Raw genomic sequence first — 7,892 nt, 5'->3', positions numbered from 1 at the left:
AAATCTCCTTCCCTAGTGTTGTGTCCTTGGTTGGTGAAGGCAGTTTTGAGTGTGTTTAGGTGTATATCTTGGACTTTCTCCTCAGAGCTTTTTCTGTGTATCTGAGTGTTTAGCTGCAGATAACTGATTTCTGGAGTGTTTGGGTAGTTTACTGGATACGAAGGGTAGGACGAGCCTGGGAGCTTGAAGTCATGACTTTCCAAAACACTAAACATCATCGACTGACCAGACACACTGGATTTATGGCTTCTTGCAATAGTCTGTAACCCACTAACCCTCTTTTTTCGTCCTTTGACTGCAAAGGTATTGATGGGACATTCTACGTTGAATGACCCCTTACCATATACGATAACTATTTATAGCAAACAATTTTCCACCTTGCTTAGCGGTGATGCTCAGCGTGCCATTCCCAGACCTAAGGAAGAGCTCTGTCTCTCTCACCAGCAGGAGTCATTGCAAGAAATGGTATTACCTCACCCACCTTGTCTCTCTAAGACCAGGTCTACACCAGGCATTGAAGTCAATTGTAGATGTGCAGTTCTTGCTATGGCAATTGTGTAGCTCAAGTCGACTTACCTGCAGTTGACTTACTTCGCCGTCCAAACAGAGGGAGGTCTTATTTACACTGTAGATTTGCCTTCATCCCAGCCCCAGCACAGCTGCAAAGATGCAAACCTGTAGCCCTGGAAAGCTGCGGTTTGCACTTTTGCCGCTTACGTCTGCAGGGGACGTCGCACTGCGCCAATCCGCCACCTTCCTTGTCTGCTCTACGGGTTTGCATTAGAGCAGCTGCAGTAGCTGCTGACCATCAAAGGCTGAGGCATGTCCTCCGCCTAGGCAAGGAATTGAGGCCCCCTCCCCTCACAACTCCGAACTGGTCTCTTTGGTGGACATTAGCCGGGCGGCACGTGTGGGAATCTTGTACTGCTTCTGTTCATGCTGCCCTCATTTATCAACATCTGGCATCTGTCTGGCATATTTCATCGGGATGCAAAGTTCCAGAATTACATAAAGGCAATAACTCTACAGAGAAGCTTTGGCAATTCTGTCCTCTGATATTCACTGCTAAGTGAAATAATTTCCTTTTTAAAAAGTTTCTCCTTTTTTAGAAACCCAGAAGAGGACTTGCTCAATACTTAGCAGGGAGACTGAACTCAGCTGTAGCACACTTCCTGCCTCTTTTTCAAATGGAGGCTTTGCAATGGTGCAGAGGAAAGAAGAAAGTCCTCTTCCTGCAAGTTCCCTCCCTTGCTTAGCTCCAAAGGTCACTCGGATTAGATGAAACTGAAATGTGTGTGTGCGCGTGGTGGAGGTTAGTTCTCAGAATGATTAGCTCATGCACTGTTGCTCCACATTTGTAAAATTCATCTCTAGAAGTCTCTGTGGAAGTGCTGAGATAAACTGATTTAGCTGAGCTAGGTGGCTTCTGTGGTAAGGGCCACAGAATCCTACCAAAAAGACAAAACAACAGACACGCTGGGGAACGCAGGGCTGATTTCTCAAAATGTAATAAAAGAGCTTCTCATGTTAAGGATCATTTGGATGGTTCAGTGCAAATACAGCAAGAACTGAACGTGTGCAAGCAAGTATCCTAAGAAGGAAATGCCCTGAACTTGTTTTTATATTATTGCTGGAGCAGCTTGGAAAAAACATGTGTTGTCTTGCTAATCTGATACAACTGGCATTTGTCTCTTGTGAAACCAAATCCGGTGGGACATTATTGTTCAGGATATAAAGATATTGAATATTCAATATAAAGATATTGAACCCATACCCTCCCCAAATCTCATCTTACCTAGCTCCTGAAATCCAGGTGTTCGAGTAGAGAATTCCTGGATAAAACGCCCACTGCTCCCATATGCTGGTGAGGTGGTCATTGAGACCCCTATAAGTCGTATCCAAAGTCATGCGAGTGGCTTCCAAAGGAACTTACCCCTGTTAAAAAGATACCTCAGAGCACAGGCTCGACAAATTATCTTGGATAAAAACAAGAATTATGCTACTTCAGAAGAGAAGCCAGCATTTGTCACAAAGTTAGAGAAATGGAACAGACTCTATGTAGCAGAGCCTCCTAATATATTGTGGGGCTTCAAATGGAGGTGAGGGTCGTTACGAAGAAGGTAACACAGGTCTTCTAGCTCTATCAGTGATTGTTTTTGTATTGCAGTAGCACCCAGAAGTGCGACTCAACAATCAAGGCCCAATTGCGCTAAGTGCATCGCACACATATGACAAAATGAAGGCTCTTGTGTGAGGCTGACAGACCACGTCCCAACTCTTGCCAAGGCTGCAGGCCTTGGCTGAGGAGTGGCAAACTCTAGCTGCTCGTGCTGGATGAGAGAATTTGCTGGACCACAGGAGGTCAATATTGTCTAGAAGCATCACCAACACTTCCATGGCTTACTGGGCTCTTAGAAGACATTTGGGGTAAATTACAGCTAAATAACAGCCCAGCACACTGAGAGCCAGGACTGGGGGCTGGAAACAAACTTTATGGGATCCCGGAAAACTTGGCTACACCTGGGATAAGCAGTCGGCCGGCTAAAAAATATCATGCTGGATTGCGGATGGTGTTGGATGAGAGTTCCGCAGTAGAGAGGTTCAACCTGTCATCGCATTTTAGCCACATCTAAGCAGGTTAATACAACACACAGGCGGAGAGTGTGGCTCTGACAGACCTGCTTGTGGGCAGTGGGGAAAGTGGGAGGAGGCCCTCAGCCCTGTGTCTGTTAAAAGCAGGAGCTTGGCTGCTGAGAAGGAATTTGAGGATCCTTTGGCTGTGGCAGAGTCTGCTCTAACCAAGGGTTCGCCACCGATGCCGCTTAGCCAGAGAGCTGGGGCAAGCTCGCTCCCAGCGCTGGTGCTGTGTGTGACCACATTGCTGTGTTAAAGCAGTGTGGTGGCAGGGCTTTAAATTTGTCAGGGTAAACAAAGCCTGTGAGTCTCAAAGGGACTTCATGACTTCAGAAAGATAGACTGGAACGCCTAGGGCCAAGGGGCTCAAACGTTTGTCCCCTGGCCCACCCCGCTCAGCGCAACCCCCCAGCCAACGAACCACTTGGGCTTGTCTACACTAGCTCACTACTTCGATGGGAGCATGGTAAGTAGGGTGTTGGGAGTTTATTAAGGAAGTGCTGTGCTGCATATGCAGCACTTCATTAAGCAAATTCCTCCCCCCCGCCCCCCGCCCCGCCGGTACTTCCAAGTGTCCGGGGTACTTCGAAGTCCCTTTCCTTCTCCATTTTGAGTAAGCAAACTGCTTTGTAAAAATTGCTTATGCACTCGTTGTTTCTGCAGCAACTGGTAGGTTTTACGGGATCGAGTTGCTAGCCCAACGCCCAACCTTCCTCCTTTTTCGTCTGGGCTTAGGACCGGCAAAGGCGGAGTTAATGAAATGAGATGGATACCGGCAGAGGGAAGACGGAAGAGAGGCAGGCCGCTCAAGACCTGGCGCACCACATTTAAGGAAGACTTATTAAACATTGGTGTATCATGGGAGGAGGTGGAACTATTTGCAGCCGACCGAAATCGCTGGCGCGCACTTGTTGCGCAATGTGCCCAGATGCACAGGCAGGCCTAAGTCTAAGTAAGTAAGAGGGTGCTTAGGAAGAAGCTGGTGTGTAACTTATCCCTTTTTTTAAGGAAAACAAACCTTCAGACGTATTGTTGTACCGGCGGGTGAGCCGTGGCTAGACGCGAGCCGGCACTTCGAAGTTTAACACCTTGGGGGGGTGGGGGGGAGGACTGCTTAATGAAGTGCTGCATTAATAAACTCCCAACACCCTACTTACCACGCTCCCTTCGACGTAGGGAGCTAGTGTAGACGAGGCCCTTACGATGACAAAATGCATTTGCTTATCTGTAAATACCTTAAATACTAAAACATTCGTATTAGGCTGCTGGAGCCTAAAACCATAAATAGGCAGCTATAACATAAGGGAGCTTGTAGTTAGATCTTATTGTCTAGGTCAGGTTAGTTCACCCGACTTCATTTTAAATGTAGTAAAATGTGAATGCGTGTCCAAAATAAAAGGTTTTAAAATGGGCGTCAATTATGGCTGAGGCAAGGGAACCTTTTTGGGTTGGAGGCCACCGCCCCACAGAAGAATTAGCTGGGAGCTACACAAAAGTGAGAAACAACAAAAAAAGCCCTTCACTGATGGGGTTCCCTTCGCAGACACCTCACTTCCCTCATGCTGCAGCCCCATTGGGTGTGCTGGAGTGAGGACTGAGGTTCAGGGCTCCCCACAGGCCAGATTAACTCTTCTGGGGTTCCAGGGCTAGTAGATGTTGTGGTTCTCCCAGGCTCTGGGGTGAGGCCAAAAATAAGGGGGTCAGTGTGCACGAGGGGGTTGCCAGGGAGCGGGATGGGGATGCAGGGTCTGGGCATGAGGCGGGGTGCGGAGAGGGGAGTGGTGATTCTGGGCAGGAGGGCAGTTGAGGCTAAGGCCAGGAGGGAGGGTGCAGGTGTGGGCTGGGGGGAAGTGGGGGTCAGGGAGGGGGTGGAGGTTTGGATAGGAGGGGACTGAGGGGCGTTTATTTGGCTCCATGTTCCCTGCTGCCCCCACGAACTGCTGCCCTCCATTGCTCCCATTAGGAGCAATTCTGGCCAGCGGGGCAGCAGGGAAAGCTTCCCATGAGCGGTTTCCTGCGCTGCCGTTCCCCCAGCTGGCGGGGGGCGGCGGGGTGGGGAGAGCAGCATTGTCTGGAGCCACCTCCCCCTGCAAACCAGATCTGGCCCGGAGGCTCGGGGCTCCCCGCTCCTGGTAGCAGGAAGCACTTTGAGAGCCACTCCTCTGGGAGGGCTCTCTGTGACCCCGTTACAAGACCCCTATAATGCATTGAGGTTCACCAACCCACCTTTGAGCCTGGGTTTGTGAACTCTCAGAATATCACTGTTGTGCCACCAGTCGGGGTGTCCATCCTTCCCTTTGACAGGCTGCCATGAGAACTCATCAGGGTCATGATCACTTCCTCACAAAGGGAAGCCAGGGCTTGGTTCTAAGAATAACCAGATTGATCATTCTGCAGAACTTCGGTCAGACTTCTCCAAATTCTGGCGAAAGGGTGAATTCCACCTCTTCATGGACAGGTTTAAATCCCACAGCTCTGTCCAACGCTGTCAGTTCGTCCCAGCCATCCAGGAGAACAGCCCAGGCCCAGCACCCTCCAGCTGAGGAGAAACCTCCCAGAATCATGAACTGCCTGACGACGGCTCTTCTGGTTGTTTTTCTTCTAGGGCTCTCCCTTCAGCCCATCCGTGCAGGTCAGTGGAAAGGCACTGCCAGGCCTTGTTAGCAAAGAGTTATGTATGGGAGGAAGGTGCTGCTGGGGTCATGCTGAGAGGGGGACCTGTTGTATTTCCGGGGCCAGGTTTGACAGCCCAATCTTTCCCCTTTGGGATGCAAAGAACCTGGAAAATGGGCAGGTCTCCCCACTGGGTGCTGTACTAGCCTAGAGCAGCAGTTCTCAAACTGTGGGCTGGGACCGCAAAGTGGGTTGTAACCCCATTTTAATGGAGTTACCGGGACTGGATGAAACTTGCTATTGGCAGGGGCCAAACCTGGAGGGCTTCAGCCCTGGCCATCAGGATTCAGGTTACAGGCCCCCTGCCTGGGGTTGAAGCTCTCGGACTTCAGCTTTGGTGGCTCAGGCTGACTTAGGCTTCAACGGTCCCCCCCGCACCCCAAATTCTGGGGCATGGCGCTGTCTGAGGGGGTCATGTTGCTGTGAAGTTTGAGACCCCCCCCACTGGCCTAAACAGCTCTTACGCCACCCTTTCTGCAGCCCCCACGGTAGGGAGGAAAGAAGGGCTTATTGGGGCGTGCAGCATGTCGTAGAGCAAGGCATGCTGAGAAAAACACTGTCGACCAGGGAATTTATGTTTGCTGCTCCCTCACCAGCCATCCTGGGCTCCTTCTAGAAGCTCTGCAAGTCAGGCTGAATCAGGAGCATGGGCCTGTTTCTTTCTACCTTGAGGAATGGACTTTAGAAAGACATAAAGGGTGGGAAATTGTTTCTCATGTTGGATTTCCTTTTCCTCAAAAGCTCCACAAGGTATCATCGAAGACACAACCTGCTGTTCCACGGTCATTAAGTCAGCTATTCCGCTTGGCTCACTGAGGCGTTTCTACATGACCTCCCCAGGCTGTAGGAGACCGGCAGTGGTGTAAGTAGCCATCAGACCTTGCTTTCTGGTGGAAACTGAGGGTGGAATAAGCTTGTTTTAAGGACGTGAGGCTCATTAATCACACAACCCCCCAGGCACTTTGTAATGAAGAGCCTGATTGGTCTCTTAAACTGGTTTTTGAACCATACGACTCCAAAAAAGTTGCTCCTCATTTACACTAATTAATTTCAGCAGAGTCATTTCTGCTGGACACCGGTGTTCTTGAGAGAAGAATGAGGCCTTAGGGGTGAATCAAATCATTATTTTATCAATTGTATTCAAAATTGAAAATTTACGGAAAATACCCCAAGGAGCCGGTATTGATTAATTCTTGTACTAAAGAGCAGGGTCAGCAACCTTTCCGAGGCGGAGGGCCAAAATTTGACCTTTTGACCTCTACGTCAAGTCCTACTTGCAACAGCTTCATTAATAAATTTAGAGGCAGAGCATGAGCGTTTAGGAGGTGGTTGGTAGCATTAGCTGGTCCACGGGGGCCTGGCTTTGAGCCAGCTCCCAGCTGCATGGGGGAGAAGAGACTGGGCTGAGCTCCCGCCTCCCCTGCCGATGAAAATTGGCTCACGTGCCACTCTAGGCACCCATGCCGGGAATTGCTGACCCCTGCTGAAGGGGAATGCGGTTACTGTCCAGGCAGTGCACAGTTGGAGTCCCCTGGGCTCCTCAGCTGGGTACTTCGTGCATTATGATATGCCTTGAGCCCTGGAGGCATCTGCTTTTTAATTTGCATTGGCTTCCCCTTTCCCATTCATAAAGCCACTGTTTAAAATAATGCACCAATTGCAACTTACATGGAAGCTTTCCATAGAATGGAGCCAGGCGTTCAAGCCATTCTAACACCCTGATCTCCACTCCACCCTTCGTGTCTGTTTCTCAGGCACTGTCGCAGTACACAGTATTGTGCAATAAGGGATGTGACAAAGATAGCACGTGGGTTTGCTCTGTGGCTCCTCAGAAGCCTTTCCATGAATGGATCTAGTGTCTGCTTTCTCCCGGCCTCCTGACAAACAGACACTTCAGATCAGACTGAGGGTCTGGAGGAGTTAAACTTAGGGGCTTGGGTTCTGTGGTCACTGCTCTTTTTTGCAAGACCAGGGCATTAAGCGCTGCACTCCAGACTTCAGCAACCGGCTCACTTCACTCGGACACAGAGGACCTACTTGTCTAGGTGGGACATTAGGAAAAGCTTCCTAACTGTCAGGGTGGTTAAACACTGGAATGAATTGCCTGGGGAGGTGGTGGAATCTCTGCCACTGGAGACTTCACCCCACCTCCCACCATATAATTCAATGTCCTCCTGATCCCTCAGAGCCAGGCGCCCTCAGCGCCCGGCTCCTCCTCAACGCTGGTGACTCACCGGAGCTGCCGCCGCACACTTCTCCCACCAAGCCCTGGGTGTGTGCAGGGCAGTGGGGAAGACTCCCAGCATGCAGCTCTGAGGAGGAGCCACACTGAATGGCTCAAAGAGCCACATGCGGCCCGAGAGCTATGGGTTGGGCACCCCGCCGTATGCCATGAGCAGCACCACTGCGACGGCCGAGGCTGGCAGCAAAGCAGTAACGCTGAACTGTTCCTACGCTTGTTTCCTGGCTGGGGCGCTGGTTGAACTTCCTGGGGGTGGCGCAAATGAGGGCTGCCCAACCCTTTGTGAAGTTGACACCAGCCTCTGCTCTCTTTCCACATACCAGGTTCGTGACCATCCGTAACA

This window comes from Carettochelys insculpta, chromosome 14 (genome assembly GCF_033958435.1).
Source record: "Carettochelys insculpta isolate YL-2023 chromosome 14, ASM3395843v1, whole genome shotgun sequence".
Lineage (NCBI taxonomy): Eukaryota > Metazoa > Chordata > Testudines > Carettochelyidae > Carettochelys > Carettochelys insculpta.
This window is presented reverse-complemented; position numbering follows the sequence as displayed.